The sequence below is a fragment of the Palaemon carinicauda genome, chromosome 19 (assembly GCF_036898095.1).
Source record: "Palaemon carinicauda isolate YSFRI2023 chromosome 19, ASM3689809v2, whole genome shotgun sequence".
Lineage (NCBI taxonomy): Eukaryota > Metazoa > Arthropoda > Malacostraca > Decapoda > Palaemonidae > Palaemon > Palaemon carinicauda.
The window spans coordinates 54,609,762-54,622,261 of NC_090743.1; the positions used below are offsets into that span (position 1 = coordinate 54,609,762).

General features: G+C 32.5%; 1 long non-coding RNA gene across 1 annotated transcript in view; it reads left to right on the forward strand.

Moving 5' to 3' along the window:
- The window catches only part of LOC137658250 (uncharacterized), a 510,017-nt gene that overhangs the window by 248,896 nt on the left and 248,621 nt on the right, over positions 1 to 12,500 (forward strand). The gene's annotated exons all lie outside the window — the stretch shown is intronic.

Below are 12,500 nucleotides of genomic sequence, written 5' to 3' on the forward strand. Positions count from 1 at the left end.
AAGAAACTATTTATCCTGCATCTGCGGAAAAGCTAGACAAAAACAAAGATGTAGGCTAATTTATCCTATATCTGGGGAAAAATTAGACGAAAAGGAAGTAATTTATCCTCTATCTGTGGAAAAGCTATATACTGTAAGAGCAAGAAGCAATTTATCTTTTATCTGTGGAAAAGCTAGACAAAAAGGAAGGATCAATTTCTCTGTATCTGTAGAAAAGCTAGGCAAAAAGGAAGAAGCAATTCATCTTGTATCTCTTAAAACCTAGACAAAAGGAAAGAAGCAATTTATTGTTTATGTGTGCGAAAAGCTAGGCAAAAAGAAAGAAACAATTTATCTATTTTTTTAGGAAAAGCTAGTTAAAAAGGAAGAAGCAATTTATCTATTTTTTTAGGAAAAGCTAGATAAAAAGGAAGAAGCAATTTATCCTGTATCTGTGGAAAAGCTGGCGATTCTTCCGTCGTGAAACAGCCTTTATAGATAGTACAATATTAATTTTGAAGAAGGAAAAAAGAAAAGAACAACAGGAATTGTAACACTTGGTGATAAATGTTGGATTCAAGAAGCATTTTAAAAACGATTTTAAAAGAGGGATGATCAGTGGGTTGTGGATATCTTTGGAAGATTACTCGGGGAAGTTTTATTGCTTAAGTAGAAAAGTTACTTTATATATTCATTTCGCTTGAAGAATTATGGATTGTTGGTATTTGGATATGGACTTTGTGCTTTTACTTTCTTTGAAAATGAAGAATTTTAGTATTCTTGCTGTCAGGAAAATAATGACTTTCAGTCTGGAAAATCAGTGATTTGAGAATTTATTTTGTTTGGAAAAGGACTTTCGGTATTTGCTTCATTTTGCGAATAAGACATTTAGTAATTTGAAACTTTGGAAGAATATGGAGTTTGACTGTTTACTTTGGGAATATGAATATTGTTTGTTCTTTTTGTTCGGTATTTACCTCCCCGGAAGAATAAAGAATTTGGGTATTTGATTCATGAGGAGATAAATTAGTCTAGATAATAATGTATTTGGGTATTTGTTTCTTCAGAATAAAGACTTTGAGTATGCATACTTACTTTATCTGGATAATAAGGAATTTGGACATTAGTTACTTCAGTAGAATAGGGAATTTATGTCTGTTTTTTAAAGATGATAATGAATTTTGGCAAATCAATGTCAGGAGAATGAGAAATTTTACTGTTTCGCCATGAGAGTAATGACATCGGCCATTAAGACTTGAAGTGTTGTTTCGTTAGGAGGACTAAGACTTCGGGTATTGTTTCTTCAGAAAATTAATCTTTTTTTCCTGGTATTGTCTTGTCTGGAGAATAATAACTGGTTATTTGTTTCTCAAGGAGAATAAGTATTCCTAACATTTTTTTTGTTTGGAGAATAAAGATGGAGATTAATTATTGTTTCGTGAGAGTAAGGACTTCGGTTATGTTTTTGTCTGGTAAAATAGAACTTTGGGTACAGTTTGGCCAGGAAAATAAGTATTTTGGAGAATAAGGACTTACTGAAAAGGTTTTTTTTTTTTTTTTTTTTTTTTTTTTTTTTTTTTTTTTTTTTTTTTTTTTTTTGTGAGAATATGGACTTACAGTGAATAATACTTCTTGAGAGTAAGGACGTTGGTTACCAGTTTGTTTGGAAAAATAGGACATTGCGTATAATTCTGTCAGGAGAATAAGTTTTGGGTATTTGTCTCTTAAATAGAATAAAAATTTCCAATTTTTGTTTTATTAGGAGAATAATGTTTTGGGTATTTGTGGGATGAATTAACCCTTAATTACAAAGCCCCATGTTGAAGAGATAAAGGACTTGATAAACAAGAGATAGTGCCATAGCCTATGTACCATGGTCTTTCACTGTCTTAGGTTAGAGTTCTCTTGCTTAAGGGTACATCCAGGCACACTATTTTATCTGTTTCCTTATTTAATTTTCTCACTGGGCTATTTTCCGGTGGAGCTCTTTGTCTTATTGCATCCTGCTTTTCCAACTAGGGTTGTAGCATCGCTAGTAATAATAATAATAATAATAATAATAATAATAATAATAATAATAATAATAATAGTAATAATAATAATAATAATAATAAAAATAAAGGTAAGAAAATATTAAATACGAGTAAATGAATTGCAACAAACATCTTTAGGTGGAGTGTGTGTCTGATTTTGTCTATGATGAATAAGGAAACAATAAAGAATTTTGATAAAACAAGGCAATTTCTTCCTTTTAATTACTTCAACCAAAGGTGATATCATAGCTTTGTATCATGACCAGTCCAAACTTCCCATGTCCTCGAGAGGAAAAAGTCGAGCATGTAGATTGTAGGAAGAATATATAACAATATCTTTACAAGCAGAATATTGGTTGTTGTCACAAGATGCAACTTGGGGTAATATTTATAAGCAAAGACAAAGGAAAAGGAAAGACTTCTTTTGTCGTTTATTTTCTTTTACATTTTTGATGTGCCTCAAAGGATCTATTGTTTGTTTCTGTAAGGTTTGAAAAAAACTGTTGATGATATAACAGATTTCCTGCCTGCAATTTTACGTTCTTACGAGTTACCATTACCAACCCACACTATTATTTAACTTCGTTTTAAAGGGTATATGTATGAAGAAGTGTTTGGTATATCCAGACATACAAGCTCATACATATATTTATAAAAATACACACATACACGCATATATATACCCATATATATAAATGTATATATATATATATATATATATATATATATATATATATATATATATATATATATAATCTATATACATTATATATGTGTATATATATAGGTCCTATATATATAATATATGTATATATATATATATATATATATATATATATATATATATATATATGCATATATATATATATATACAGTATATATATATACATACACAGTATATATGTCTATGTATATGTATATATATATATATATATATATATATATATATATATATATATATATATGTGCATATATATATATATATATATATATATATATATATATATATATATATATATATATATATATATATATATATATATATATATATATATATATATATATATATATATATATATATATATATATATATATATATATACTGTATAAGAGATAGAAATGTTTCGAGTGGCAGTATAGACTCTCTCTCTCTCTCTCTCTCTCTCTCTCTCTCTCTCTCTCTCTCTCTCTCTCTCTCTCTCTCCAGTGGATGAGAAATGGATGAATTTTATAAATTTTCTATCTAAGCGCGTTCCATTGAACTTACACATTCCTGCGAAGCCATCTGGAATCATGAAAATTCTTCACCGTGCTTTCGAATATGGCCGCTCCCCAGCTCTCTCTCTCTCTCTCTCTCTCTCTCTCTCTCTCTCTCTCTCTCTCTCTCTCTCTCTCTCTCTCTCTCGTCCTTATGTGTTGTTTTGGGTTGAAGTTGTGATGTATTTCATTTAGTTTGATATCAAAATTTTTAGTAACATTGATAGGTAGACCAACCTGACATCTGAGCTAGCCTGATGTGTTTGACTCTACTGTTGATCTTTTCTTGGAAAAGTTTGGATTCACATGTCAAGGAAAACGTTTTTGTTGCTTGGCCAGAGTTCAGAGGCCTACACCAAGCCTCTTGAACATTACGGAATACTTATTTTCTCTTTGGGAAAGATACAGTTGGACACAGAAATTCCTGGCACACCTAGCTCTGATGAAGTACACCCTATTACACCCGTACTGAGCAGAGAGTCCCGTCAATGGCTGATGCCATCTCTCCCAACACTATCTGTTTGGTTACTCGCTGCGAAGGGTGCAATTCTTTAGAGCGTGGTGTGCCAGGGTTTCCTGTGTCCAACTGTACGTGGTGGCATAAAAGAGGGTTTAATGTAAACCAACCCAACAAGCGCTAGATTGATTGCGTTGTTTATTTGGTGTAAATGAAAATAAAATTTGAGAACTTTAATTGATTTTTAAGTATTTAGATTTGAGCTGTTTAGTCTTTGGAAGAATGTATTAAGGAGAGGAGTAGCTAGAACTTCCTAACGCCTTGATGCGTGACTCACTTATAGCATACTTATCAATATCAATTATGCGATTTAGTACAATTTTGACCAGGAGAATATAAATATTATCTGAAAACAGAGGATGCAGAAACCTCTGAGATTAAGGTCACAGAATAATAGAAAAATGCAATTGGGGTTTGAAAAAGAAAAAAAAAAAAATACATGGTACTCGTGGGTGACGCAAGAATGTATGATGTGGTGGAAAATATATGTTGAATGCAAGGCGTGGAAACTACGTTGGATAATAACTGTAGATGAACATAATTAAGAGATAACTGTAAATAAAGCTGTAAGCCTAAAGTTTGTCTGAGGCAGAGTAATATTAGTTGAAGAATAGTGTCTCTGGCATAGGGAGGCTTTGTTAATCAGTGTAAGTTGTGCCGACTATATGCCAGCACGGTCCTTACGAAATTAGCAAGATAGTTTTAAGGGGTTGAAAAGAATACAATGAACCTCTGGCGTTTCTCGAACCAATTAAGTGACTAGCTGTTTCTTTCCGTAACAAAATAAACACAATTCCACCATTAAGTAGTATCAGGTACGGAAAGGAGGGCTGGTGACGACGACCTCTTGACTCACTTCTTATTACTGTAGAGTTGTGGATATTGTGAGTCTGTGAGACAATTTGTTAATCAATTACCGTAATCATTTAGCAGATAATCCCGGAAGGTAATGTACAATAAAAAAAAATAGAAAATGGTAATCTCCTTTTAAAAAAGGGCACATGCCAATGCTGGAGCTCAGATCCCTCACCGATGGTCTTGTTAGGAATTTGTAAGAAATTAGTATTTTTAATTAAATTTATTTTGTATATTTTAACATTGTTTTACTATTTATGACAATGTGGAATGACCTCGACGGCCCAGGGCCTGATGGACTAAATTTTACAATCCAATCCGGTTAACAGATAGGGGAGTAGATCTTATCTCCGTAGAAATGAGTAAGTTTCAGATTTTGTGGTTCAACGATTGAGTATTTCCTATAAATAGAGATCTTTGGATTTCGCATCCGGCTTATGTTGTTCCATGTTTATAACTATTCTTCTCGTAAGAGTCGAAGATATTGCTTCTATAAAGCGATATCCTACTGTATACATTACTATTCCTCTTCTATTTTCCTCTAAGTAGGGCGAAACAAGGCTGGTAAGTTACGTATAAGAAAAGCAAAATATACACAGAACTTATTTTTTTATGTATCTGTTCATGAACATCCTATCTTATGAAGAACACCATTATTCATTTATTAGGTAAAGGAAGCACTCAATTCAAGTGATTTATCTTCCTAATTATAAGCAAATACGTAAACATTTCATCTGAGTAAAATTGCTCTCTAAAGAACTTTCATCTTTTCTTAAGCTCATTTTTTTTCTCTTCCAAGGTAAGCTAACGTAATCTTGAAGGGATGAGGAAACTCGCAATAAGACGTTGTGAGAGCACAGACTTATCTTAGGCTTTATTAGATGATGCAACTGTGGTTTATTTAACGTCTTTATGAACTTCCCTAATTTACGGGAATTTTTTTTTTTTTTTTTTTTTGTACACTTGCGAGCATCGTGATCTTTTGTTAATGTATTTATATATCCAGAACTTAGGGTAATATAAGAGAAAGTCAAGATTGGACCTATTTACCTTCATTCTTCCAAGATTCAATCATCCTATGTATAGATGCCAGCGGTAATAGAGTAGGGCAGTGTTCTTGGCTCATTACTTTTCATGCTATAAAGACATGACATGGGGCTTGACCTAGAAAACAAGTTTGTTGCATATGCAGATGATGCTACTCTCTTTGCAGCAATTCCATCTCCTGAATGTAGAATTGGGGTTGCTGAATCCCTTAATAGAGATCTAGCTAAAATTTGTGCATGATGCAAATTAAGAGGTATGAAGTTAAATCCAAACAAAGTACCAAATATGATTGTAAGCAGGTCGAGGATAGTTGCTCCGCATCTCGGCATTGATAATGTTTCTTTAACTTTGTATGACTCTTTTAAAATTTCGGGTGTGATTCTTGACAATAAACTGACTTTAGAGAAACACATTAGGTCTGTCTCGTCCTCAATTGCACAAAAAAAAAAAAATTGGATTATTGTGAAAGTCTTTTAAGATTTTCGGTGATCAATCTATTCTGAAGTGTTTTAATTCTTTCATTGTACCGTGTTTCGAGTATTGTTCTCCTGTCTGGTGTTCAGCTGCTGATTCTCATCTTAATTTGTTGGATAGGAACTTACGGTATATCAAATTTCTTATTCCTGATCTAGATATTAATATCTGGCACCATCGCTCAATTAGTTCGTTATGCATGTTGCATAAGATTTTTCATAATTCTGACCATCCTTTACATTCAGATCTTCCCAGACAGTACCACCCTGTTCGTAATAGTAGGTATGCAGTTGATTCTAATAGGCTTTATCCATCATGAGGCTCAATACTGCACAATATTTTCGAAGTTTTATCTTAGCTATGAACAAATTGTGGAATGATCTTCCTAATCGTGCAGTTGAATGTGTAGAACTTCAAAAGTCCAAACTTGCAGCAAATGTTTTATGTTGAACAGGCTGACTTGACTCTCCTTTTATAGATTATATATGAAAGATCAGTTTCAATGTTGTAACTATTCTTGAAATATTTTATTATTTTAATGATGTTACTGTTCTTTAATATTTTGTTTTAATTTTTTGTTACTTTTCGTATAGTTTATTTAATTATTTCCTTCCCTCACTCTGCTCCTTTTCCCTGTTGGAGCCCTTGGGTCTATAACATCCTGCTTTTCCAACTAGGGTTATTGCTTAGCTAGTAATAATAATAATAATAATGATTGAGGCCTTGACTATAAATCTAAATGGGACGTGCATTAGCCATAGTCTTGTGTTATATAGGAAAAAAAATATAGAGGTCATGTAAGATATAGGTGGATTTACGTGATAGATTTTATTTAATTTATTATTAAACTAGCACGGAGATGCTAAAATGGTTGAATACTGTATATAATCTTAGGTATGATAAATTATGCACATTTAGACGTGTTTTTCATATTCAAATAAGCCATATATTTTAATACATTAATGTCTGGATTTTCTTACATATCTCAGGATCAGAGTCCCAGGCGGAACCACTCAAAGACAATAGTATCTGACCAGATGGGATTCGAACTCTGGTCCAGGATGCTTGTATGACAGTGACAATACCATTTAGCCCTGTAGAATTCAGTTTTTTTTTTTTGTGCTTAGAATTAAAATCAACCTATCTTCACCATTGTAGCTAATTGGTGTTTGTACTTGGCCTTCGATTAATGATAAAATTTGCACATATAGACGGTTTTTTTCATATTCAAATAAGCCATATATTTAAATACATTATTGTCTGGAATCTCTTACCGTCCTCGGGATCAGAGCCAGAGGTGAAACCACTCAAAGACAATAGCGTATGACTGGCCGGGATACGAACTCTGGTCCAGGATGCTTGTGTGAAAGTGACAATAACATTTAGCCACGAAGAAAGACAATAGTCAATGACAATTCATCTGTACGTTTGCTTGTCGAATTCAGGTTTTTTTGTACTTAGATTTTAAATCAACCTGCTTCACCATAGTAGCTAATTGGTATGTTTGTACTAAGCATTCGATTAATGATAAATTTTGCCCATTTAGACGTGTTTTTTCATATTCAAATAAGCCATATATTTTAATAAATTATCTTGATTCTCTTACTGACCTCAGGATCAGAATCCCAGGTGAAACCACTCAAAGACAATAGCATCTGACCGTCCGAGATTCGAACTCTGATCCACGATGCTTGTATGACATTGGCAATACCATTTAGCAACGAAGAAACATAAAAGTCAATGACAATTCTTCTGTACATTATTCAGGTTTTTTGTACCTAGAATTGAAATTAACTCATCTTCACTATCGTAGCTAATTGGTACAATTGTACTTGGTATTCGTTTAATGATATATTTTGCACATATAGATGTGTTTTTTCATATTCAAATGAGCCATATATTTTAATACATTATCTGGATTCTCTTACTGACCTCGGGATCAGAACCCCAGGCAAAACAGCTCATAGACAATAGCCTCTGACAGGCCGGGATACAAACTCTGGTCCAGGATACTTGTATGACAGTAACAATACCATTTAGCCACGAAGAAAGATAAAAGTCAATGACAATTCCTCTGTACATGTACAAGTCGAATTCAGGTTTTTTTGTACTTAGAATTGAAATCAACCCATCTTCACCATCGTAGCTAATTTGTATGTTTGTACCTGGCTTTCGATTAACGATAAATTTTGCACATTTAGACGTGTTTTTTTCATATTCAAATAGGCCATATATTTTAATACATTAATGTCTGGATTTTCTTATCGTCCTCGGATTCAGAGGCTCAGGCAAAACCACAGAAAGACAATAGCATCTGACTGGCGGGCCTATGTTAAGTAAAATGTGGAAGCCAATGCGTCTGAAATTACATATAAAAATCAAACTATATATCAGTTTAGTGTGATTGGTGTTACTATATGGACATGGGTCATGGTCGGGCAATGAAACAATCTCCAATAGATTCAGTAGATTTGAGAACAAAGCTCTCGAAAGGATATTGGGAGATAACTGGCAGGATAGTATTAGAAATGAAACTATAAGAGAGATTACCCAAGTGCCATATGTAGATTAAATCACGATGAGGGGTAGATGAAGATGGTTTGGGCATGCTCCCCGAGAGAGATTAGTTCCCCAAACGTTTTGCTGGGCTCCACAAGGCACTAGAAGAGTTGGAAAGCCCAGCCCTACATAGCTGAGGACTATGAAGTGCGAAGTAGGAAATGACGAATGGAGAATTATTTAATTAAAAGCTCAAGATAGAGACGATTGGTGAAATCTAACCGAGGCCCTTTGCATCTCCCTGCTACTTTTAAGTCCCTGAATGTATGGAATCATATATATATATATATATATATATATATATATATATATATATATATATATATATATACACTTACATACTTTCCCTGTTTTTCAAATTAGCATTGTAGCTTAGAAAGTATATATATATATATATATATATATATATATATATATATATATATATATATATATATATATATATATATATATATATATATATATACATATATATATTTATGTATATATATATATATATATATATATATATATAATAAATATATATATATAATATATATATATATATATATATATATATATATATAGAGAGAGAGAGAGAGAGAGAGAGAGAGAGAGAGAGAGAGAGAGAGAGAGAGAGAGAGAGAGAGAGAGAGAGAGAGAGAGAGAGATGGTTATCGTTATTAATAAGTATTTTTTCTTCGAACAGTAGAATTCGACGCGAATATACAAAGTGGTAAGATATTTTGACAGAATTGTGTACCCTGATTGGCTTCCTATTGCAATGTGGGGACAGATATATTACTTGATTCTATTTTCCTGTCACATAATCCACAACAAACAATCAGGTCGCTGGATTTCATTTGCACCTTTCAAGCCTTTATTGGTTTGGTTCTGAGAACGTGTTTGTTTTATGGAGTTATATTCATCGTTTCTGATGAATGGCGATATGCAATGCTGGAGGAAGGCAGAGGGTTAGAAACTAGTGTACTTGGATAGTAAGTCTGATCATTCATTAGGGTTTAGTAGCCTATTGGAAACGGCCCTGCTTCATGTTCTGCCCGACTGGGGTTCGATTCCCTGTCAAGCTTGATAGTTTCTGTTATTGTCTGCAGCCTCATCATACTAGTGAGTTAGGAATGAAGGTGGTCGTTTGGTGGCATATAATCTACATGCTTAGTCATCAGCAGCTCAATTAGTCATCAGCAGCTCAACCCCCCCCCCCCCCCCCCCCCTGTTCTTACCTTGAGTGGAGAGGGGGCTTGAGCGCTCATCATATGTACATATGGTCAGTGTCTAGGGCAGTGTCCTGCTAGGGCATTACCACTGTTCCTTACCTCTGCCATTCATGAGCGACCTTTAAAACTCTAAATATCGTTGACCCACAAGCCTCACATGGTAAATACCGATTGGATATTCTAACATATAAGAAAAAGAAATAGACAAAGGCAGGACTTATAATGAGATTGACTGATGATAGACGGACATTACTAATAACAAAATGGGTCGTTGGAGATTGCAAAAGAAATAGGGAATGAAAGAGAAGACGATTGATTGAAGAACTAAGAAAATATATATTCATATATATACATATATATATATATATATATATATATACTGTATATATTTGTATATATATTTATATATAAATGTTTATATACAGATATATATATATATATATATATATATATATATATATACTGTATATATATATATATATATATATATATTATATATATATATATATATATATATATATATATATATATATATATATATATATATATATATATATATATATATATATATATATGTATATATATATATATATATATATATATATATATATATATATATGTATATATATATGCGTGTGTGTGCGTGCGTGTAGCCTATTTAGGAAATCGACTAGTTTCTATGTAGGCCTACTTATTAAAGGCTCAGTGGAGTTTAGTGTACTGTATATGCATAAAACGTTCTTTCTTTATCATGAATTAGACTTTAAATGCATGCAGTCTTTTATACATCCACAAACACAGACATACCCACATATATATTATAGTTTTGTTATTGACAGCCACGTAGTATAAACTTAGCTATCGGCTATCATGATGAGGATGCGTTGATACCAAGACTAGCAAACCGGAATTGGACAAGGATATGTACAGCAGAGTCAAAATCAACTATTATATTCCTTGAAAGCTGAGTGGTTTAAGAGTCTACTACCACTTTTGTTTTGACTTAGAGGCAAATGATGAAATCCTGACTTAGGCTGAAACTTTTTAGAAACAATTTGATGTGTATTCCTGATGTAGAGTGAATTCGATATTATAAACTATTTGACTTAATATTTGAAATTATGAAAGTCACTTGTGCTAGTGACAAAAGTATCACAAACAACCATGTTTTGTAAAATTACCAGTCGGCTATCAGTGGACAGGTGGGTTGATTTTGATTCTTCAAAGAAACCAGAACTCGGAAAGAATATAAACAACAGAGAGGGAATCAACTCTTATCTCTCTTAATTTCAGAGTGGTTTAATAGACAAATCTCAGATTTTATCAGATCTGAGTCATTAGATCGAATCTTAGCCATGGTTGTGTATTTCCAAGGTGGAACGGATTTGATATTAAAAACTTTGTGGCTTAATATTGATCATGTATGTAAATACATATATTTAAATATATACCAATTATATTCCTATTTAACTCAAATTTAAGCCTTATTCCTAAATGGTAGAGCAAATATACATTATATGTCTGTTATTTCCACATTCATAGTATACCTGCTGAATCGTGGATGAATCCCATGTACAGAAAACTAGTTCATCATGAATATTTAGGTCCTTGGTTTCCGATATATTTATCACTCAATCTATTTATACCTTTTCTTCTAGCTTTTCCTCTTCTCCCTTCCAATACTTCGGAATAATTTATTGGTTTAACCAAATTTTTGCCGTTCAGTCATCTCGCCTGGCCAAACCATATCAAAATGCTCCTTTATCACCTTTCACCAGTTGTAAATACTCTACCTAATTTTCGTCCTTTATTAACCCAAGCATACAATGCTGTGATCATTTCAGCAGTTTCAACCAATATTTTTGCACCTCACTTCCATTAAAGATAGTTTGTTCAATTATTCCTCAGTTTGGTTAACGGTATTAATTTTATATTAGCTTATTTTGATTATAATTTATCTTTTAATAGTTAAAATCGTAAATATTAAATCAGATTGGTAATAGTTATTATTTATTTGAACCATATATGTTAACTCGGATAGCCTGCAACTGTTAGTATCTTTTTTAAATTGGCTTTCCTCAGTCTCAAATTGGTTAAAATTGTTATGTTCATTCAAATTTGTCCTAAAGTGAAGAACATACAAATAAGCGTAGACAGTTTCTCCCCCTTTTCCAAATTGCATTAGTATCCAAGGGGCATGCTACTTCTTTTTATCCTTTAAGGCACTGACAATTGGCTTGAGAGAGAGAGAGAGAGAGAGAGAGAGAGAGAGAGAGAGAGAGAGAGAGAGAGAGAGAGAAACTGTATCCATTATCTAAGTCAAACGGGAATCTTACTCTGAACTTATATTATTAAGTAAACGGGAATCTTATTAACATTATTATTATTATTATTATTATTATTATTATTATTATTAATGTTTTTTTTTGTGGGACATGAGATATCCAAAAAGGCTTCTCATAACTACTAGTATTTACAATAGTACAAAAACTCCTATTCTTTTCTCAATGTTTTTCCTAGGTCGTAATTCTATATACGTCTCCCCTAATTGCCAGAGAGGTG